The following is a 24,805-nucleotide window of genomic DNA, read 5'->3' on the forward strand; positions in this document are numbered from 1 at the left end:
CTTGTTTAATATTAACAGAATGAAGAAACCTCTTTCCAAATCTAATCAAGAACAACCACATGGAACTGTTTATTAGTTAAATGAATCTGAGAACATAATAGACTCACAGAAATCTTTATTTCTGCTGACATTATGTACATTATATACAATTAAAATCTGTTTTTACTGATAGGCAGATTTCATCCCTGACACAGGGCACACATATTAAAAACTGGTAGAGTAAAACTACAGAGGTCAATATCCAACTGGGTGATGTTTAATTATATTCCAAACAATAAGTATAGATTTGGGTAGGGGTAGCTGTAGCATGTGACACTCTTTTCTAACAATATCATTTTTCCATTGACTTTATTGGTAAAAACTAACATTTTTAGAATTTTGAAAATATAATAACTGATCATTTTTAAATACTAGTCATATTGATTAAAAAAACAAAAGAAATGAAGAGCAAATGTTGCAATAATTCAATATAGTTCTCTTTTTTGAGATACGATATTAATTTGTTAGCTACAAGCTGCATGGATTTAGCAAATACCATTGATGGCTTCCACATGCATTGTAAATACATAAATATAGCACAAGTGTTTACTAAAATTTGAACCTAGACTATATTTATCTGCTCTATGTGACACTTGCTTTAACCTTCAGAAAAAAACGTGTTGTGCTGAGCATGGAAATGCTAATTATGATACTTGTAGGAATTTTATCTAAATTTTGTGAAATATTTCCAAGAACACCACAATTATCATGGGTTTAAGTATATATGTTGCACATATACTTTAAAAATAGCACCCAAAAGAAGACGGAGAAAATAAAATGATCTCAGTTGTATAAGATGGGTTTTGAGGGAATATCACCAATGGCCTCATTTCCTTTGGCCCTGCCCTACTACCAAACTAATCTGATAAAACCAGTATCCTGAATCATCCCTTTAACCGGTCTTGCATTACACAGTCAGGCTGCTGTGCATATACCACTGATAAGAAAAATCCCTCAGTCAAACATATAGGGCACATGTTATAGCTCAGGATCTCCAACATTAACCAGGCTTTCAGTGGGCATGTCCTGTCTTGGTCAATTCCTTCTTCTGCTCCCCACTGTGTCTATTTAAAAGATATATAACTCTTGGGACTTCCCTGGTGGTCCAGTGAATCTGCCTTCCAACGCTGGGGTCTCGGGTTTGATCCCTGGTCAGGGAACTAAGATCTCACCTGACATGAGGCAACAAAGCCCGCACGCCACAACTAGTGAGCACACAAGCCACAACTAGAGAGAAGCCCATGCCGCAACGAAAGATCCTGATTGCCGCAACTAAGACACGAAGCAGTCAAAACTAAAATAAATAAATAAATAAATATTTTAAAAGTTAAAAAAAAATAAAAGGTACTTAACTCTCCCCAAATCCACGCAGATATTCCACCCTCTCATGCCCAGGAGATGATCATACCTTCTCTATCAACAGTTCTCTCAATTTCTTACCTCTCCCCCTCACTAAAGATTCAATACAACCAGGCTTCTGCCTGTCCTTCTTGCCAATCTGAGAAAATGAGATGTTCTTCCTTCTGTTTAAAGCCACCCCTTCACTTTGACTCTTTATCTGTCACCTGAATCCTCCAGGACTTTTCTCTATCAATTATCCTTAAATTCTCCAATAGTGTGAACTTCTTTTCTGTTGACTTTTTACCTCAGCTTTCAGTTCTCTCCCATGCTGTTATAGTGGGAAAAAAGCTTCATAAAACTCAACCTCTTCATTTGACTTTGCAGCCACTTTAGCTAATACTGTATCTTCTTATTGCTCTACTCAAACTAATTTTGTACTGACTATATTCCATTTACCCCTCCAGATTCGCTCCCCACCCTTCTCGACCTCCAGGCCACTGCATGCTGGCCTGTATGATTACATCAATGGGCCTACTTGCTTTCAATTGGGTTTGGTCAATGGGAAGCACTAGAAGGAGAGTTGAAGGAAGGAAGGAGAGTGAGGATTTTATCCTCCCAGCTCCTCCTTGGGGTGTCTCCATGGTCTGGTTTAATTCCTTGGTTAAAGGTCATAGCTCCTAACAGGCAACTTTTTTGATACAGGTTCTCTCTCTCTCTCTCTCTCTCTCTCTTTCTGCCCTTCTCCCCCTCTCTCTCCTTTCTCCTATCTCAGTTAGGTCAATAGATGATAATGGTGTGCTGTAAGTAGCCCATGGGTAGCACTATCCCTTATGTGGATAAACCATGAGGGCTGCCCACACTTCGTATATAAGCCTTTTATTAGCCCTCCTCAAATTATCCAATAAGAGTCTTCATTTGTCTCCTGCTACAGCCCAGTTGGATATAATTTCCTTGAAATAATAGTTTATATAGATACTACTTACACACTTCCTATTCAGTCATCAACCCACACAACTTAGCTGTTGTCCCACCATCCCTACACTAAACCTATTTTGTTTCTGTCTGGTCAACTATTACTGGTTTCTACATAGACAAATGCAGTGATCATTCTTTGGTCCATATCTTACTGGACATTTTTTTCTTCACTTTATACTGTTTACCACTCCGTTCTTTAGTAAATTAACTTCCACAGATTTAGACCCATGATACTCTCTTAGCTCTCCTTTTATGTCTCATTCATGGGTTCCTCTTACTATTATCCCTTCAAACACTGGTGTTCAGTTCTTGGCCCAATGCCCTTTTAACATTATATGCTTTTCCTATGTTAATCCCTCCACTCTCAAGACATCAAGCATATCCAACATGGTCCAAATCCAGCTATTCACATGTTAGACACAAATATCTATACATTCCAATGACACTTCAAGTGCAGCATGGCTGATACTATAATCATTGTCCTTACACTAAATGCCTCAGAACTGCTCCTTCTTCTATTTTCCTCTAGTCTGATGGCTTCATTTATTCAGTCAGAAGTCTGACTCACCCTAGACTCCTCTCTGTTCCCCACTCCCCACCATAACATCTTCCAGTCACAATTCATTGAAAATTACTGTTCATGCTTCCACCAGAGAGAAATTCTGAAGTGAAAAATCTGACCATGCCACTCCACTGTTTAGGACCCTTGAATGGCTGTAGTTTGAGCTCTTTCCAATCAAACAAGTGCTTTCTTCCCGTCCTGACCCTTACTTATATCCTCAGTCTCGGCAGCTAGAATTATCATGCCTTCTGCTTTACGTGTTATTAATACCAAACTTCTTATCATTTCTAGTTCAAGTCATAACATTTTATGCCTCCATGCCTTTTGAAATCTGTCACTCTGACCAAACTGCTCTTGGCCGCCTTGTTCGATTGTGTCCTTAGTGTTTTAGCCTAAGCACAGTTATTTTCCAGGGGTTTATTATATAAACCCCTCCTCTGCTGGCATTATGCCCTTCCCACTGTCCTCCTGCTGCTAAGTGCCTGTAGTTGGGCTCCCAGAACACCATAAAATCTCTCAGAGAAGTTAAAATAGTATACTGAAATTATCTGTTAGCATCTCTCTCTACCTCATTAAACCTGAAATGCTCTAAGGCAGGGAACGTGACTTGGTCGTCTTTTAACACGGAATAGCACAGTTACCTAAATTAAAGAAAATATTTAACATAAATTTTTGTAAACTAAGAGTAACTATTAGTAATAGCAAGCTTCTTGCTACTCCTTAACATCAATGTCACTACTTAGAAAATGAATATTGAAACATTTTGGATATCCATGAAAAACCTAGTATTCTGACATATTATAGGAAAGTTTTTCTAAGCCATGAATTGATATATTGTATGCAGCAGCCATATACCAGTGTAAGGTCCTATACTATGTATTCACTCGAAATTAAGGCAAGTGCAGACAAGTCCCTGGAGCACACCAGGCTGGATTTATATGGCTCAAGACCGAGGAAGATATCATGTCAACATGTGTGAGAGCTGATAGCCAATCACTGCACCTGTGACCCTATTAGAGATCTTGCTGGAAACATAGCTTAATGATATTCAGTTTGGAAAGTGGGAGAAGGGTTTTGCAGCACAAGGACTTGTAGGGTCAACAGGGAGAACTGATGTAATCAATTTTGGTGACATAAAGAGGTGACAAGAACGATGGAGCTGCATCTGTAGTTAGGAAGTGACTTGGGTAGCTCAGGAATGACAGTGATCCCAGTTACAAGGCAGAGCAGGCAGTGGAGAACAGTGAGGCAAGACTACTTAGGACCATGTGAGCTACCCTAGGGACCCCTCGAACTGAAGAGAGGGATTTGATGTCTGATGTCCCTCAATTGCACGGATACTGTTTTCCTCTTGCATCACCCAAGGAAACATAGGCTTGTTTTCTTACAAGCAGTGTTGCTACTGTGATCATCTGATCATCATAATAATTTTAAGAACAAAAATAATCATAGCTACTAATTAGCAATTATAATAGTCACTATGGTATTATATATGTAATGTATATATGCATACGTGTATAAGTATATATATATATATATATACATATATTTAAATTATCCAGTAATTGAAATATGTATCTGTATATACTTTTTGAAATATATGTATATAGTAATTGAATACATATATGTACATATATAAGTTTTAGCCTCTAGTGCCTCAGAATGTGACTTCATTTGGAAATAGTCTTTACTATTTATATTACCTTTACTTGAGGTAATCAAGTTAAAATGAGGTCCTTAGGGTGAACCATAAACCAATACGACTGGTGTTCTTATAAATAGGGGAAATTCAGAGACAGATATGCACAGTGGAAAGATGTGAAGACTCCCAGGAAGAAGACAGCCATGTGACTGAAGTGATATGTCTACAAGCCAAGGAATGCCAAGGATTCAACAGAAGGTAGAAAAGGCAAGGATGGATTCTCCCCTAGAGCCAATCAGAGAGAGTATGGCCCTACCTTCACCTTGATTTCAGACTTTGGGCCTCCAGAACTGTGAGACAATACATTTCTGTTATAAGCCATCCAGTTTTTGGTGCTTTGTTAAAGCAGCCCTAACAAACTAATGCAGCCCCCAATGCTTGGGTTGGTGCAATAACCTCCTCACTGGTCTCTCATTCTGCATTTTTACAGCTTCCCCTCCCCCAACCCATAATCTATACTCAATGTATAAAATGGAAGCAAGAGCAAATCTTTTAAAACATACAGCATGTCATACTAGTCTTCTACTCAAAATTCTCCCATGGCTTCCCATCTTATTCAGAGTAGAAACCAAAGTTCTTACAGTGGACTCCAAGGCTCTGTACCTTTTGATCTTATCTCCCATTATCCTCTCTTTTGTTCACCACAGTCCAGCCTCACTGGCCTGCTTTCTGTCCCTCAGACATGCTAAGAAAACTCCTGTTTCAGGCCTTTGCACTTGCTGTTTCCTCTGCTTGTACCCCCTGGATATCCATAAGCCTCTCTCCATCTTGCCTCAAGAGTCATTTTTCATGAGGTCTAATTACCCTGTACAACTGCAACCCTCTGAAAATGCACTAATCCCTTTCCCTGCTTCATTTTCCTCCACGTTAATCATCACCATCTAATACACTATACATTTCGTTTATTGTATTTGTTGTTTTTCCAACATGAATTTAGTCTAAACAAAGATTTGATGTTTATTTGTTTTGTTCAATGATGTACACTGAGTGCCTAGAACACGCAGAATCTGGCACAATGTATACGGTGTAGCTATTGAGCGACTAAATAGATCATCTCTAGTTCCTTAGAGGTAGCACAAAGTAGAATGAATACTGACTGCCACTGGAGTTAGAATTCCTGGGTTCTATACCCCATGGAATCACTTACCGAGGATAAGTGTAAGTAGTGTCTGAGTCTGTTTATTCATCTGTGAAAATGAGAATAAAATCCACTCTACTTCACAGTGTTGTTCTGAGGATCAACTTCGATGATACATATAAAAGTAAATATGTAATCCATACAGTGTTATATAAATATGAGCTATTATTAAAACACTCAGTGTTATAGAATGAAAGTGATGCTCTATGTTAAGAGGCAAGTAATAAGAGATGGCATTCTTAATTGTTGAGAAGTCAGGCTTCCTGAAAATATGTTCTAAAAAAGAAAAAGTCAAAGAAATCCCTGCCAAGCATGACTTAAAAAAATTTTTTAAGTGGGAGCTGGGAAATGCAATATTCATTATTAACAGCTATTACTTGCTAAGAGTTACTGAACATACTTGGGTATATAGCAAAATACTTAAGAACCCAGGACATTTATGCTTTCTTGAGGCCACAAAGAACTCATTGTGAGTGAATGAGACTCAGAATTATTGCCTAAAAGTGTATCACTTCATAAAAAAGGAAAGAGAAAATATGTTAAAATATCATACTGTGGTTTCTTCAATTTACCTTGCCCACTACATATGCTAATATACTCCTGCCAAGTAAGTATTCCATTGATAACGTATACTTTGCGTTCATCTCCCTATCAAATCCTACAATCATGCTTAGGACATCTGGTATCAACTTAAAATTCATCCTACAGTTAAACAGAAAGCATTTCCTAAGTATCTGTTGAGGGCCAGGCACTGTGCCTGATAGAGGGAACAATGATGAAAAAAACATGGTCTCCCCCTTACAGGAGTATCCAGGGGGTATAAGCAGTCTACTTAGGGACTATACAGCCATCAATACAAATCAAACTATAAAAGGCCGTTAATAGAAGGAATTCTCACGCACACACCCAAAGTGCATTATGAAAGAGGGAAACTGACTGAGGGATTCTAGAAGAGTTTTTAGAGATGGCAAAATTTTAGGTGGGTCCTAAAGTACTTGAAAGGAAGAGAAGTAGGGAGGCTGTAGGACATGCCAGGCAGTGGGAGTAACTTGACCAGGAGCCGTACAAATTTCAAGAAGACTTTAGACAGACTTGTGATAACTTTATCTGTAAGTAGGTTTTAAGGGCAATATAGATATTTAGGGGTCATCCTTAATCTGTGGAAATTAATAATGTCAACTGTAAACTTTCTCTCCAGTACAAATTATAGTATGGTGACAGAGTCAAAGACAGCAGTGTATGGCATGTCTTGTTAACTAAATTGTAAGAAGTGTTCAATCTCTTGTGAGGTCACATGCTTTTTTTGGAAGCTAATAAAACATAAAACCTCTCTCAAGAATACACATTGCAGGACTTCCCTGGTGGTCCAGTGGTAAAGAATCTGCCTTCCAATGCAGGGGACACGGGTTCAATCCTTGGCCGGCGAACTAAGATCCCACATGCTGCGGGGCAACTAAGCCCACACGCCACAACTGAGAGAGCAAGCATGCTGCAAACTACAGAACCCATGCGCCCTGGGGCCCATGAGCCCCAACTAGAGAAAGAAAACCCACATGCCACAACTAGAGAGAAGCCCACAAGCCACAATGAAAGATCCCGCGTACCTCAACAAAGAGATCTCATGTGCCGCAACTAAGACCCAACGCAACCAAAAATAAATAAATAAATATTTTTTAAAAAGAATACACATTGCCCAAGACAAGAAACATTTAAAATCCTATTTCAGAAATTTAATAGATTTCTTTGAGGCTTGATTTGGACCAAAGACTTAGAACCTCTAGTTCAAATGACAAAGGCTCTTTGTGTGAGGTTTGTGTCAGCGTATTTAAGAGTTCTTAGAGCAGAAGTTTTGAGGGCAGTGCTAAAGTAATACTTACGTCATTTGAAAAACAAGAAATTATATGTCAGTGTGTTGGAGGATGTCTAAGATGTTGTCTACTAAATATCAACATTTACCATCTTAACAGAGAAAACTTTTGACAGGCAGTTCTGTGACCCATTGAAACTATAAATCCCAAAGGACTGCCAGCTTCAATCATGGCACCATCATGCAGATTGAAATACTTCTATGAGAAAGTTCTGCACAAACATTATAAGTAGACAAAGATTTACGTTCCTATAGACCCAGGGCATGGGATTTGAGTGTTACTCTTTGTGATATAAACCTGCAGGGAGTTTGAAGAACTGAAGGGAAAGTTTGCTGTGTAGCTCAAGGATTGCCAGTAGAACACTGTCTTTGATTTACAACAGTATTTTAATGGTATTTTATCGATAGGCCACAAACATAAAACATAATAAAATGTAAACCTTTCAGCAAAGTAAGGTAGTGTTTTTGGTGGGGTGGGATGGGAATGTTTTAACATCTGAATCAGCATTGCTAAGAATCTTTTCTCTTGACAAACAGACCACATAAATAGCTAAGCTGCTTTTCATTCCTAGAAATAACACATTTAAACAAGTCAGGTCTGGTTAAACTGATAGGAGAAGAAAGAAAGTCAAGCAGGAGTCTGTAATAGAATCATTACATGGACTAGGATATCAATGTATGTCTTTCAAACAACAATGTGGCCACAATATACAGAAGGTATGTATATAGGCATCTGTGAGGATACATTTGACTATAGAAGGACACACCTTTTGTTATTACTCCCATCCATCCATTATTCAACCTTGTGTGTGTGTGTGTATTTGTCTTATCTGATCTTATAAACTCAATAATAATGATGACCATCATATCTCTTGCCTAGGTGGTCAGACAGAGGTGGCCATGTTCCAGCTACTTTTTTTTTTTTTTTTTTTTTTTTTTTTTTTTGTGGTATGCGGGCCTCTCACTGTTGGGGCCTCTCCCGTTGTGGAGCACAGGCTCTGGACGAGCAGGCTCAGCGGTCATGGTTCACGGGCCCAGTCGCTCCATGGCATGTGGGATCCTCCCGGACCGGGGCACGAACCCGCGTCCCCTGCATTGGCAGGCGGACTCTCAACCACTGCGCCACCAGGGAGGCCCCCAGCTACTTTTTAACCTATTACTCTCCTCTTGCTCACCAGCCCCCTACCACGTTTTGTTCCCCTGCTGATTTTCTAACATTACGCTTAAACTTGCCCCTTGCATTCATCCCATTCTGAAAAAGCCTTCCTATTCTGTGAAGCTAGTTCAAAGAATGTGACATTTAAGAGATGTAACTCCAGGGCTTCCCTGGTGGCGCAGTGGTTGAGAGTCCACCTGCCGATGCAGGGGACACGGGTTCGTGCCCTGGTCTGGGAAGATCCCAGATGTCGTGGAGCAGCTGGGCCCGTGAGCCATGGCCGCTGAGCCTGCGCGTCCAGAGCCTGTGCTCCGCAACGGGAGAGACCACAACAGTGAGAGGCCCACATACCGCAAAAAAACAAACTAAAAAAACCTAACCTCTTTAACCTTTTCTTAGAGATATTATTTATGTTAGGGGAATGTAAATGCATGTAATGATAACTATATTCAATCCTCTTGCAAACAGGAGGAGCTCCAATATTGATTCACTCACTTGCCAAACATTATTTGAACATCATAGTATAAAATGCTACTGTAGATGCTATGATTACCCTATTCACAATCTTTGACCTCAAGTAGTTTACAATTTTGTGGGAAAAATGGACTAAATGTAAGAAGTATAATAAAAGGTACAAGTAATAAGCTCAAGGAGTTACTTCTTTAAGTTACCAAAGCTTTGATGCAAAAGCAGCTCATGCACAGATGACACAGATGCCATCCAGGGTGCAGGTAACGGTCACTTCCACTGCCTGGTCTGGATCCTGGAGAAAGAACTTCACTGAGCTGTATTTTGACTGGGTACTTTCTCTAATTCTCTAATTCATGACATAAATGACAGTTTATGTCTAATTCTCTAATAAATGACAGTTCTCTCTTTCTGCATTTCTTTAAATTAATAACCCTGTGGAATATTTTTCATTAAAAATGAATTTTACCTTTACTATGAAATGGCAAACATGAATAAAATGAGCAACTTTTTCTTGCAGGGAATATTATAAAAAAGAAAGATATTAGTTCACCTTTTCTTTGACAAATTTGACTAATGGAATGAGCTTATTGAAGTAATAGATCTCTTCCCATACCAGTTGCCTCTCTATTATGTTTTCTCACAAGCAGATGAATGGATACAAATAATTCTTTTTTTAATTAAGTCCTTCAAAGATGCCAGAATGATAAGGGCAGGTGAAGTTAAAATTTTTATGAAAGCAAAATGTAGTTGCCTTTTACTTCTAAAAGTGCAATTCAAATTTAGCTCGAGGTTCTAAATAAGAGGAAACTTGCTGTATAAAAAATAAATAAAATAAAATTCAAAAATAAAAAGAGTAAACTTAACTCTTGGCTTACAAAACTACCAGGTTAATACTAAGCACAGATTGGAAAAGATCTTTTCCATGTTTCCCAATGCTTCCCCTGAGTGTCTCCTGCTAAGATAAACCCATTTATGTAATAACTGTTTCTATATCCACAGGGGCATAGTTAATAGGACAGTATTTCAATAGATAGAAGAGTGCTCAGACAGTCAAACTTGATAGATAAAATTCAGGATGAGTTTAGAACATTTAGTTAAAGTACACGTTGTAGGTCAAGTTAAATTTGCTAATGCTCTGGGACCTAATGAAACTTAAAAGCTTTTGCAAAGCAAAGGAAACTACAAACAAGACGAAAAGACAACCCTCACAATGGGAGAAAATATTTGCAAACAAATCAACGGACAAAGGATTAATCTCCAAAATATATAAACAGCTCATGCAGCTTAATATTAAAAAAACAAACAACCCAATCAAAAAATGGGCAGAAGACCTAAATAGACATTTCTCCAAAGAAGACATACAGATGGCCAAGAAGCACATGAAAAGCTGCTCAACATCACTAATTATTAGAGAAATGCAAACCAAAACTACAGTGAGGTATCACCTCACACCAGTTAGAATGGGCATCATCAGAAAATCTACAAACAACAAATGCTGGAGAAAAGTGAACCCTCTTGCACTGTTGGTGGGAATGTAAATTGATACAGCCCCTATGGAGAACAATATGGAGGTTCCTTAAAAAACTAAAAATAGGGGCTTCCCTGGTGGCGCAGTGGTTGAGAGTCCGCCTGCCAATGCGGGGGACGCGGGTTCGTGCCCCGGTCCGGGAAGATCCCACATGCCGCGGAGCGGCTGGGCCCGTGAGCCATGGCCGCTGGGCCTGCGCGTCCGGAGCCTGTGCTCCGCAACGGGAGAGGCCACAACAGTGAGAGGCCCATATACTGCAAAAAAAAAAAAAAAAAAAAAAAAAAAAAACTAAAAAAAGAATTACCATATGACCCAGCAATCCCACTACTGGGCATATATCCAGAGAAAACCATAATTCAAAAAGACACATGCACCCCAATGTTCATTGCAGCACTATTTACAATAGCCAGGTCATGGAAGCAACCTAAATGCCCAACAACAGACGAAGTGATAAAGAAGATGTGTTACCTATATACGATGGAATATTAGCCATAAAAAGGAACGAAATTGGGTCATTTGTAGAGACGTGGATGGATCTAGAGACTGTCATACAGAGTGAAGTAGTCAGAGTGAAAAACAAATATTATATATTAATGCATATATGTGGAACCTAGAAAAATGGTACAGATGAACCAGTTTGCAGGGCAGAAACAGAGACACAGATGTAGAGAACAAACGTATGGACACCAAGCGGGGAAAGTGGTGGAGGTGGGGGATGAATTGGGAGATACTGATTGACATATATACACTAATATGTATAAAATAGATAACTAATAAGAACCTGCTGTATAAAAAATAAAATTCAAAAAAAAATTTGCTGATGCTCATCTTCACACACACAGCAAAACAGCATGGAAGTGTGTTCATTAGATTAGAGAAATGAAATCCATGGGTTAAAAGGGCCAAGAACTGGACTTGACATCACAACCCCTGCCTGTTCTCTTAATATGTATCATTAGCCAAATCATTTCATCAAATGTTAGGGACCACAACTGAGATTTCACCCCTAATAAAAGTTATATATGTTGAATCTGTGAAGTTTAGAAAAAGGCAGAGGTAAACATTGTTTAGTGTTAACAGAAGAAAGTAGGCATTTCTTTTGGGAAAAGTCAACATTATTCTGGGCAAGCATAAAAGCATTTAGTTCCACAATTCTCAGCATATTCCATTGCTGCTTATGGAATTCCTCACTAGTACATATCATATTTGGCTTTTAAGAGGGGGCTTCTACTTTCTAAAGAGATCAGACCTGGGTGCCTTGCTAACATTGCTCTTAATTTCATATCACCAGTGACTGACAGACTCCAGTAACACTGAGACTAAAGTTTGACCTTCTCTTCCCATTAGAATTTTGAGAGGGTCTTAGGCACCAGTCTGGCACTGACACTTTTGAAACGCATCCTTATCAACATCTCCATCACCACCATTATCCCCATCAGCACCACTAATCTTCACTAAGGCCTCACGCGGGATGGTCTCTATGTATTTAACACTCACAGCAACTCTATGAGGAGGGTACTAGACCCTAAGCCCCATGAGAACAGGAACCTATCTGTTTTATTCACTCCAAATAGTCTGGATTTAGAAAAGTACCTGGCACTTAAGAGGTACTCCATGCATATTTACTGACTATTAGATCATTTTACAGATGTATAAACTGAGACACAGTAAGTAAACTCATGTGCCCAAGATCATACTCTTGAACCAGAAGCTGGCTCTCTAGTTCTTACAAAGACAGATGTTGGAACATTCCCTAGGAAAGAGTATAGATGGTCTTTGACTATGGGTATAAACAAAATTGCTTTTATTTCTGAATTGGGTGGAAGCTGTGGTCCACTTTTCCTGCCTGTAGTTGTTTAAGAGAGAAGGAGCCATGTGTTTGTGATATGTTTTCCCCTTTTCTCCTTTCACCAAAACAACAACTAAAGATTCATTCTAAATTCAATACCTACTGCTGGCAAAGAGAGAATTCAGGTACCCCTTGGAGAGTCCCAAATGTTACCGTTTCCCCTTACTATTTTTAGAAAGGTTTTAACTAGTTAAAATGTATCTGCTCATAGTAATCCAATGGCAACTCCACATTTTTTATCTTTAATTTCCCAAGGAATTTTTTTTTTTTTTTTTTGCGCGGTACGCGGGCCTCTCACTGTCGTGGTCTCTCCCGTTGCGGAGCACAGGCTCCGGACGCGCAGGCTCAGCGGCCATGGCTCACGAGCCCAGCCGCTCCGCGGCATGTGGGATCTTCCCGGACCGGGGCACGAACCCGTGTCCCCTGCATCGGCAGGCAGACTCCCAACCACTGCACCACCAGGGAAGCCCCCAAGGAATGTTTTTAATTCCTCAAAAATGTAATCTTTGCAAATTCTTCTTAAAGATACATTCAAAATGATCCCAGTAGTTATCAGAATTTAAAAAAATAATAAATTGGATACCTCTTTTCCTGCTACTTTACTCTCAGTACTTATTCCCCCATGGGTATCGGGTTCTGCTGCCAGAAAGGGAAGCAACACACATTGCTTTAAAGTAATGAACTCTGCAGTATCAGTACTCAGTCATTCAATCAACAAACATCTCTGAAGTGCTGGAGCACAAAGAATAGTCGGATGTATGGGAAAATAAACATTTCTCTGTCTTTAAGAGCTTAACAGTCAACGTATGGGGACAGGGCACCTGTTCAATACGTATAACCCTACAAAGCAACATGCAGTAAATACTGAATAAATGACACAGTGGTGGGTGGTACAGGAGTACAGAGAAGGGAGAGATCACGCGCAGCTGGAGCAAGTGGGGAGGCGAACGGGGGAGGGGCAAAGCTGATCCTTGAGGAGGGAGCTGAAGTCATAGGATAGGTGACTAGTTGCTTTTATAAAATAGCAATTCAAGTGGCACATATCTTTTTCCTCGTAATATATTCTTTTCCCAAGCTCTCCTCCATTTGTCTAAATCTCGATGATTTCACTGTTCCATATTTTAAAGATGTGATATCAAATTTTAAGTTTTGAGAACAAAAGTCTTTTCATAATTCAATAAAGGAATACCTTTGCCCTTGTCTTGCATTTAAAATAACCACTTTTTTGCTGTATGAATTGCTATACTTTGCCTTTATTATAAGGCTGGTCATTCATTTTTTTTCTCTTTTTGGCCGCACCGCATGCCGAACTTCCCTGACCAGGGATCGAACCCGTCCCCGCTTCAGTGGAAGCACAGAGTCTTAACCACTGAACCACCAGGGAAGTCCACCCTGGTCATTTATTTTAGCTTGACTTTATTTTGGTGAGGTATTAACTGCATTTCTGATATTCTTTAATCAAAATAAATCAACTGCATCTTTGACAAACTGGAACACATCTGAGTGTTGAACACTGTCTGAAATCTAGACTAGAATAGCATATTTAAATTGGGCATATTTTTTCAAAGAGGATTTGCACAAAATGAGAAAATGCCTGAATAATTTAAAGTTCTATGGCATCAATTATGAATTTATTTCTGGGATATGGATATTTGACCCTGGAATTATACAGCAGTGCCTGTGCTTCCAGAAAGAGATTGATGTGTTTGTTTTATAAAGTTTGTTCAAAAGCTGGAAACCCAAATCTCTTGTATCCTGTTTGGTATAGTAAAGCCAGCTTACCCTCCAAGCATCAGATACACTTTCATATAATTGCATTTGTTGCCAGTCTTTTCTGCTGACAGACTTGCCCTGATTGATTTTTTGGATTCTTAAAGTCATCTCTCTCCCTCTCTCTCTCTCTCTCTTTCTGCATTGTTTGAGCTTCATTATTGTTGTCAACCTCCACAGAATTTCTGGTTCATAATTAAAATACCCCTCTAAAAGGAGTGTGCCAAGTAGAATGACCTAGGAACGCAACAACAGAGATTTTTCAGCTTGGCAAAACTACCAAATCCAAAGACACAGACCTACTAGAGAATGGACTTGAGGACACGGGGAGGGGGAAGGGTAAGCTGGGATGAAGTGAAAGAGTGGCATGGACATATATACACTACCAAATGTAAAAGAGATAGCTAGTGGGAAGCAGCCGCACAGCACAGGGAGATCAGCTCCGTGCTTTGTGACCACCTAGAGGGGTGGGATAGGAAGGGTGGGAGGGAGACTCAAGAGGGAGGATATATGGGGATATATGTATATGTGTAGCTGATTCACTTTGTTATACAGCAGAAACACACCATTGTAAAGCAATTATACTCCAATAAAGATGTTAAAAACAAAACAAATCTACTTTCATTGTTTTCTCACCAGAGCAAAGGTCCACATTAAGCCCTTTTTTGCAAACACTTTGGAGAAGTCAGCTGCATTAGAATGTAGGGGATGAGGCCCTGTCAGGCAGCTTTCTTTGCTCCCCACCGCATACTCATTCCCAACAGCCTTCCCAAAAAGTCCTCCTAGTGTGTGATTTCAGTAACAAGCCACTCTGTGACTGCCAGGTGTGGAACGTTGCTATTAACAAGCCAGCAGTCAGCCTCCTTTTATGGAGTCGTAAATCCAGCAGGCTGGATTTGATCTTCCATGCTTGTTTTTTGCTGGCATGACAGACCCTTCCCCATGTGACAGCACACTCTACAGTGGCTAAGTAGGTCATCCTACATTATGGTTTCTGAATTTCCAAGCATTAGGAAACACTATTTTCTCACTCAGGAGGGGGCACGCATCTTCTTGTCACGGTAAACTCACTTTCAAAGGACCTATGTTACATGTCACCCATTTAACATGCTAGAATTATGATGCCATCCACAACCATATCTCAACTAGTTGCTAAGGCAGCTGTTAAAAGAGGGAAGCAAATTCCTGGACAGGGTTCAATGCCCCGCATTACCTCTCTGTGCTGCCTTCAGTGAAAACTGGCTACTTTTTACATGCAGAATTAGCAGTTACAGTTTTTACTCTGCAGTTTCCATTCCAGAGTGTGAGCTTCCTAAGGGAAAGTGCCTCTGCTGAACTTCTACTGATGACATCACTCTCTAGAGGATAAAACTGCGGACATAGAAGAAACCCCAGTAAAATCAATGCCAACTCCTAAAAGTGTTGGGTGAATCAAGTATAACCTGATTCAGAAAGAAGAGGCAGAAAATGAAGGCCTTTCTCTGGGAGAAAATACTGCAGCTTCTCTGGGTCATCTGAGTGTCTCTGCCTATTTAGTAGAACAACTTGATTTGATTCCTTTGGGAAAAGATTAGTTGATTGGAATGTCAAAATCTGTGAAATGAACCTCCCAGCTGGGAAACCTTCCCATTCCAGGAAGGCAGATTCTATTTGGGTCGTAACAGTCAACTATTACAAATTAAATCTAACCACAGAGCAGTTCTCCATTTTCGCATTTGTAAAATGTATATAATGCTTTAAAAGGCTTTTTATTTTATATAAACTGATATGTTTTATTATAATATTTACTTTACTTTATTGGCAATAACCTGAATTCTCTGAATTCACAATAAGCATCTTAAAACTCCTCTTCTGAATAACCAAATTCTTCTCAAAATATGTCCTGTTATAAAGTGTTACAAAGCTACTTCTCAAAATCAGCGTGGAAGGCTTTTGAACACATGTCTTTTGAGCTCTATATTTTCTCAGGTACCTCAGAGGACAGAAAAGCCTGAGTCAGTGGATCCCACTTAAAAAGTGAAGGGAAGAAATCCCTATAATAACAAACTATATGATCAAATTTAGTTGTTGTCTTGGGGACTGGCGAGGAAGTAACTCCCCCAAAAGAACTCTGCCTAAAAATTCATTAAAATACAGATTCATAAACAGATCCAAATTTGATATTTTACATACGACCACATCCATTGACTTCTTTTTCCAGAAGAGAGAAGGAAAAAGAGACAAAAGAAAATAACAAGTTAGGATAGGAAAAATTGTATGCATTCCAAATTTAAATCAATACCAAAAGGCATTAGGGAAGAAAATATGTACATTTCAGCCTTAATATTAATAGAAATCCTTGCTTCTTAATTCAAAAGGAATATTTTCCTTTAAATGAAGATGGCGTGATATAGCACCAGGCTTTCAATGGTCCCTCATCAAATATTAATTGTTGAGAATTCAGAAGCGGTAGACATATTGGAAATAAACAGTCTGCCGTCCAGTTATGATACTCCTAGAAAGGCACTACTGTAAGGCAGAATTCAGCTCTAAAATAAAACAAAGGATTGTTTCAAATGACTGTTGGCTACTTTGAGAATTCCCAAGAAAAATAATTTATAAAATGTCTACCTTCTTATGTTAGTTGAATATTCTTTGGTCTACTTCAGGCTTATTCATTTCCTTCTTGTTTACTACTAATATACATGCTTTCTTGCAATCAGAATAAACTCTAGTGTTGGAAAAAGTTGTCAAACAGAGAGTATAATCTACTGTCAAGTTATGTTGGTAAATTATTGAATCTAGCCCCCACTCTAAAACTTAGGAAACTCTGTCCTTAACTAACTGCTTTGGAGGCATTATTGAAGAGTGAGAGATCTGTGAACCTATGTCCTGGTAACTAAATGTGGAAAAGTTTCTTTTCTATCTGGAAGCAGACCAACAGAGAGCTCTAAATAGAAGCAGCTTAAGGGCTCAAAAGACTGCATAATTAGGTCTCTGCTTTACCTCAGTGCACATGACAAACTTCCGGAATTGCTGAAAATCTGCTCCTTTTTACCACCATCAGTGAAATGAGAGCCACTTGGAGTTGGAAAACTGAGGCTGGAGCTGTGGTCATGAGCAAGTCACCTTCTCTCTCTTTGTTCATTTCCCTACAGTGTTGATTTGAAGCTCAAATGAGACAATCCCTGTGGTGTGCAAACTACATCAGTTTAGAGGTGAAAGTTCTACAAACCATAATGTATGAGCAGAGCTATTGCCAGCAGGGCCACAGTGAATCTGCAACCCTGATGCTCAGTTGAGGTCGTGAGAGTTATAACAACACTCTGCTCAGGTTCAAGTGTGGTATACAGATTCTTCAAAGGAAACTGCGAGGAAAAAGTTTGCTCTTCGAAGTTATTTAGAATGAGATTAAGGCAGTAACCTGGTAAATCTAGCCCCTGGCAGCAGGCGATCTTAATTCAGTCAACAGTGATAAAATTGCTGCACTATTCTGAAAGCACTAGCATTGTGCAGAATCTGCAGGCATAAATGGTTAGAAACTGCAGCTGGAAGTTAACTCTAATTGTGATTTAACACTAATTAGTAACGGTCATTTTCATAATCCTATTTTCATAAGGCTCTTTGCCAAAGTTGTCAAGGATACCATTTGCTTCTCTGAATGACCGTGATTATTCTGTGCTGGGCAACGTGTCTGATTCACGTTTCATTCCTTCAATTAGCAGGCACTACAGGCACTCTTCTGGTCATTGGCAATAAAGAGATTACAGAAAATACCTACTTTATGAAGCTCATTGTTCTATTGAAAAAACAAAAATGTAAATAGGAAACCAAAGTACCGCAATCAATGCTGTGAGAGAAGTAAGCGTAGATACTATAGAATACTTGAGTTTTATGGAGACCATGTATCTTTTGTTCCAACTGTGGACAATGTTTTTACTAGTGTTTTTTTCATGGGATAAAAACCATGGGTTTGTGGAATGAATGTGCTCCCATATTTTGTTTAGCTGATATGGGTGCGGGGGGAGAAGGTAGTGAAGTTGGAACTTCCATTATCACATTCCTAGGCTATTTCTTCAAAGATGCCAGTAATGACGATTGAAATACATGTAGTTTGCACCACATGTACACCAAGCAAATACTTTAGGCCTGTTTTATATCCAATTTCAGTATGTTTTCCATCCACAAAACGTAATTGCTGTAGAGATGCTTCGTTGCTCACAGAAAAAAAAGACATTCTGTGCTACTGGATTTCCCATGATAAGAATGCTTTCGGGAAAGAAAAACCATTGCTTAGTTCTGAGCCTGTGCTAATTCAAGAGTGAGTCTAAACCGCTATTTCTTACCACTGGAACATTAAAATATAGGACTGGTACTACACTCATCCATAAAGTTGCCAGCTGGCTTCAGCTGCCCTCTACTTAAAAACAGTGCCACCTGTGGAAAAGGACTGGCTTTACAGGGTGAAAAGAATGCTACAGGTACCTCTATTTCTGATTTCCCAATTTAGAATTGGTATTGGTCATTCTTGGAGATTTTTCTAAGTTTAAACGGGAATCTTAAATCACTGTAGGAGTGCAAGAATATTTTGCAAGTATTGATAATTATGCATTGCCTAGAAGTTATAAAAATCAATGCTGAATACTGATACTGCAGCACTTCCCCAGTAATACAGATCTATATCAGCCACAACTGTGGATTTAGAGTATTTCTAAAAATTATTCCTTCACAATTAATTTTAAAAAAACAGGGTCGTTATGGACTGAATTTTTGTTTCCTACCTGCCCTCCCAATTCATATATTGAAACCCTAGCCCCTAGTGTGGCTGTACTTAAAGGTGCAGCCCCTAAGGAAGCAATCAAGGTTAAATGAAGTCATAAGAGTAGGCCCCTGATCCAGTGGAATCCTTATACAGTAAAAAGAGACACCAGAGAGTTCACATTCTCTTCCCCACACACACGCCCGGAGAAAAGGCCATGTGAGAACACAAGAAGACAGCCGTCTGCAACCCAAGGAGAGAGTTCTCACCAGACGCCAACCCTGCCAACACCTTGATCTTGGACTTACAGCCTCCAGACTGTGAGAAAATAAATTTCTGTTTAACCACCCAGACTGTGTTAGTTTGTTATGGCTGTCTGAGCAGACTAACACAAGGGTTAAATGAATTCTGTTGAGGTGTTCCAGATTATCCTGTGTCTTGACCTAAGACATTCAGAAATGCATGGTAAAAAGGAGTATCAGCCAGGAGCAAGGTAAGTCTCTGAAGCAACAGTGGAGGCATTTCTTTGAGACTACAACTAAAGGGTAAGCATCAGTTTGGCATCGTTTTGGATCAATGTCCAATGGGCTCCACTCCATAAACACGCCTCCAAGTGTCCTCTCTCTAATTCCTTCAGCAATGAGTTGTGACAACGCTCGTGAGATGTTGCCACAAAGGATGCTCATTATGGACTCAGTGTCCAGTGGTTTTATTGGAATTTAGTCACACAGGTAGTCCTGTCTGGCACATACTAAAATGCCACACTCCTTGAAGGAAAGTAAATGTTTAGCATAAGCCACACTGTTTGGATAAGTAGCAGGTACTGTGAGTCACTCTTATTAGAGTGGTGGGAACTCTCTTGAAGTTCAAGTTCTCAGATGCCAGCCAAGGGCCCACTTTGTAAGCAGTTCTTTCAAAGTCCAGCAGTCAGGCTTGCTACATTTACTCTTTTTACACAATGGTAAAGATCACTGCGTAACAGGAGGCAGAATGAGCAGAAGTGCAGCGATTACGTTTAACGTCTGATTAGAATTCTTTAAGATTTACATATCACCTGTGCTGGTTGTGCTGTGTGCCTTTTCAGACCTGTCCCTGAGGGCTGGTCCTCAAGTTAATAAATACCATTTAGTCATTCCAGGAAATGGTATCTTGAATAGGTAAAATAAATAAATCATAAATAAAATCAGCAAGTGAGTCAACCTTCCTCTGTTGCTCTGCTATGCCTTTTCTGAATATGTTTAAACTTATTGGAAACTATAGAACTGTCTTCTTATTATTGAAAAACATATACCATCCAGTCCTCTTGCTCAACTTAGTCCAGTTTCTGACTCTCATATGGGGGATCTTAATCTCCAGCAGTCAGGTAAAACCTGTGGAATAGGCCTCATTCCAGTAGAGCTGCTTTAAATGCACAAAATAAAATACATAGTGTACTTTATTGTACTGAAATATTGTACTGAACATATTGTACTGAAATTCGGTTATCAAATTTTAAAACTAATTTGCAAGATAGTAATCTATGTGCTTTTTTATTAACACAATAACATTATTATCACAGCAGGTCTAATAACTATCATAATTATTAAGTACTGATGAGTGCAAACATTTTAGGATGTCTTCAACAAAAACATTATGCTGTGAAAATATCTGTAATGTCTTTTGGTACTTCTAATAACACTGTAGTTTGTTATCAACTTTCATAACTGAAAAAAAGGCTAAATTTCACTTAGAAATTAAAGAAAATAACGATATAATAATTTTTCTCATCCAAATTTACAGGATGCAGGTAAAAATTTCAGGCTTCTAGTATCATAAGATCAGGGGTTCTTTACATCATTCCATTCAGTTCACAAACAGTTGACCAAGGGCAAGCAGATCTGTTTTGTTTGACTATAGTGTTTTCAAAGACAAAGTAAATTAGTTACCAAAGTAATGTGATTTCACATAAAAATTCATACTTCTGGCTTCTCTGAAAAAAAATATGCAGACCAAGCAACCGTAGGCTGGTATTCCAAGGCAATGTACAAGCGGACTGAGTAGCAGCAGCCCTGCTACATATGGTGTGAACTTTCCAGTCTTCATAGCCTTACTCACGTGTGTTATCTACCTGGCTCCTGTAGCCACCTCTTGTTTTGTTTTGTTTGTTTGGATTTTGTTTTTGTGTGCAGCCACCTCTTATATATGGCATTTTCCATTTCATTATGACCCTCTTGCTGGGTGGCAATTAGTAGAGATTTGCTTTCTAACAAAGGGGAAGAATTCTATTTGCATACCTACTGTCATCCCCATCTAACTTCCAGTCCTCTACTCTCAGCTATTGACACACTAAGGCCCATAAGAAGCCACCTGTGTTAGTAAAGTTTCACTGAAGCACAACTATCCTCTTTTATTTATATACTATCTTTGGCTGCTGCTATGGACTGAATTGTGTTCCCCTAAAATCAATATGTTGAAGCCCTAATCCCCCAGTAGGATGATATTTGAAGAAAGAGTCTTGGGGAGATAATTAGGTTTAGATGAGGCCATGAGGGTCCTCATGATAAAATTAGTGCCTCTGTAAGAAGAGACCCTGGAGAAATTGCTTCCTCTCTGTATCTCTCTCCACCATATGAGGGCACAGCAAGAAGGCAGACATTGCCAAACCAGAAATAAAAGAGCCCTTATCGGGGAACCGAATTGACCAGCGCCTTGATCCTGGACTTCACAACCTCCAGAACTGTGAGAAATAAATTCTTGTTGGTGAAGCCACCCAATCTATGGTGTTTTGTAATGGCAGCCCAAGTTAAGACAGCTAATATCACGCTACAATAGTGGGGTTGAGTAGTTGAGACAGAAACTATATGGCCCTCAAATTCTAAAATATCTACTATCTGGTCCTTGCCAGAAAAATTTTGTCAACCCCTGCTCTAGTTTTTGGATGAAATTACCAGTTATAGTTCTAGAAATTTTATATAGAGGAACCTAAGGATGGTTAGTGGGAGCTATATTTGCATAAAAACCGTCTTATTTCTCCTTACTGGAGATGGAGGCAAGCAGCTAAAGCATTACCAAATTCCTCCCTACTACAGCCACCGAGAACTACACACTATAGAGCCACTGTATGTGCTTATGCGGCTAGAGCTGTAATCTACGAAGCCTGAAACCCTGAGTCCCAAATCTGCTCCCCCAACTTGGAGCTAGCCCTTAATTAATGGTTATGATAACTAGGAGATATCAATAGCATGCTAAGGACATAGTCTTGATTCTACGATTCACAACCAATGTTCACTGAAAGAATGCTGAAAATAGTAGCAATAAGAACAAAATATTTTTTGTTAATAGCTCAGTGGGGGAATGAAGTTAAAGTAATTGAGTGAATGAGAAACTGTACATTGTTGAGAGTGTGCCTGTAGGGTATTGTTGTAGGGGAAAAAAGTCAGCTATTTTGACAAACAAAAGCAACATGGTATAATCTAAAGAATATGGGCTTTAGAATCAGAAAGAGATGGACTCTGACCCGTAATTTATTTGGCAACTTGCTGCCTCACTCTCAGAACCTCAACCTCCTCATCAATGAAATGGAGATTATACTGCCTCGTCTGTGGGTTGTTGATATTTAATAAGATTAATTATTATATGCAAAATATGTTGAAGTGCATGGCTATAAAATAGGCTCTCAAAATGGTAGCTATTCTCATGAATCATTTCTTTACAGTTTCTCTTCTTTATGAAAATACTTTTTTTCTGAGAATAAAGTGACACTGATTAGCAATACACCCACATTCGAGTGATTGAGACCATCTATCAATTGCAAAAGGGCAAGAAAGATTTTTAAAAAATAAACAAACAAAAAACCTGACATGTTATAACAAGGAACAAGGGAAGAAGCCATGTGATATAACTAGCACACTGGCACCTACAAAGGGAGGAGCTCCATTCCTGGGTCCCATTAAAAAAACAGCACGAGTTTTCTGTCTCTAACACCATCAGAGATAGACACGCTGGTATGTGTGCTCAGCTCTTATAACCAACGTGTGTGTGTGTGCGCATGTGTAATGTGCACATGCTCAGATGTGTGAAAGAGAAAAAGAGATGATAGAGCTTTGTGATTAACTCATCTTGAAGAACCAAAATTTATTTGCCACTGGTGAGTTTTCTTAATTATCCCTCTTTGACACCTTTCATTGCAAATATATCAGTCGGTTACTTAATATTAATTTCTTTAGGTCTGAGTTCCCTCATGTGTTTTGAAGGGAAAATAACTGCCCTTTTTTCCCCACAGGAATATTATAAACATCAGATGAGATGATGTGTAGACAACAGTGCTTTGAGGAGGACAGTGACAAATAATATCTGTCCTGAGGACTGTAAGGACAGATCTGAGTTTTGGTAAACTTGTAGTACGTGGGAAGATTCTAAAACTGACAAAATGTATATTGGGAAGATTTAATAAGACATAAGAGTTTCAAATACCCACGAGGTAGCCTTGTAGAAGAGAAGGTAGAACACAGACCTAAGGAGACATATTTCTGTGTAATACTAGACAAGGCTCCCTAATGAACGAGCAGGTGCCCTGTTTGGTACCCCTCTTCCAAGTTTATCATTACCTTAACTCTCAATTACTTGTACAAATAGATGTTTCACATATTTGCATTTCACATAATATTTGCACTTGGCTGTCATCTCCTTGAGCGTGGCGACTGTGTATTTAGTCCTCGTGCTCTCTACAGCTCTTTACATTTTGTCTTGCAGGTTGTGGATGCTCAATAACTATTTGTTAACAAAATATAAACTGAAACTGCTATATAAATCAAGTGTTGTGACACTAGTACGAATATGACTCCTGAAGTCTTATCCTCTCTTAGAACCCTGAGTAGAGAATTACGTTGATTTGCTTACTTATGCACATTTCTTTGTTGCTGCAGTATAGATGTTAATTTGTCTCTTGGATTGATTTTTTTCTCCATGTTAACTAGCAGGAAGGTTCTATTTAAGGGGTTAGTGGAAGGAAAGGCTTGTTATTTCAAAATACTTCATCATAGACAGGTGATCATCTTAGATGAAATTCCTTAAGTGCTGTTATCCAAACATCTATTTCACTGTTGGCAATAAAAGAGCCCTCGCCAATGTCCAATGACCTATAAGTCAGAGCTAGGAGGTTTCTTTATGCAAATTAAATTTGTGCCACACTCATCAATAAAAAAGAAAACAGCAATAAGATTAAAATTGCAGCAGCCATGCAAAGTAAAGGATTCCTAAATCTATTTATAGGATATGTCAGTATGGCTAATTATTTTTTGAGATAGTGTGTTTGAAAGAATTAATGGGGAATGAGCTTTATGAATTGACTATTAAATGAGAGGGAGGGTGTAAAGAGAATCAGGAATATAAAGTAGGCAACCAGTTTGATTAACCTTACTAGCTTTAAAAGATCCACATAATAAAGTAAGAGACACTGATATTAATTTTATGGCAGTATTATAAACCCCAAGAATTAACTAATTACGTTATAGTACAGTTTGTTTCTCCTCAAGTCTGTTTTTCATTTTGCACTTAAATGATAAAGATTCAAATCTTTACCCATGTACTCAGGGTTTTTACCCCCTCTTTAAAAAGCAAACAAAATATAAAGAAAGGGGGGAGAAATCATGTCACTTTACATTGATGGGAATGTGCTACTACGAAATAAA

At 38.9% G+C, this 24,805-nt stretch overlaps 1 protein-coding gene across 1 annotated transcript in view; it reads right to left on the reverse strand.

Moving 5' to 3' along the window:
* Nucleotides 1-24,805, reverse strand: part of KCNH5 (potassium voltage-gated channel subfamily H member 5) — a 160,297-nt gene that overhangs the window by 119,496 nt on the left and 15,996 nt on the right. The window lies entirely within an intron of this gene.

The sequence above is a fragment of the Delphinapterus leucas genome, chromosome 2, assembly GCF_059928025.1.
Source record: "Delphinapterus leucas isolate spDelLeu-1000000601 "Yukka" chromosome 2, BTC_Dleu_Yukka2, whole genome shotgun sequence".
In the NCBI taxonomy this organism is placed as follows: Eukaryota; Metazoa; Chordata; class Mammalia; order Artiodactyla; family Monodontidae; genus Delphinapterus; species Delphinapterus leucas.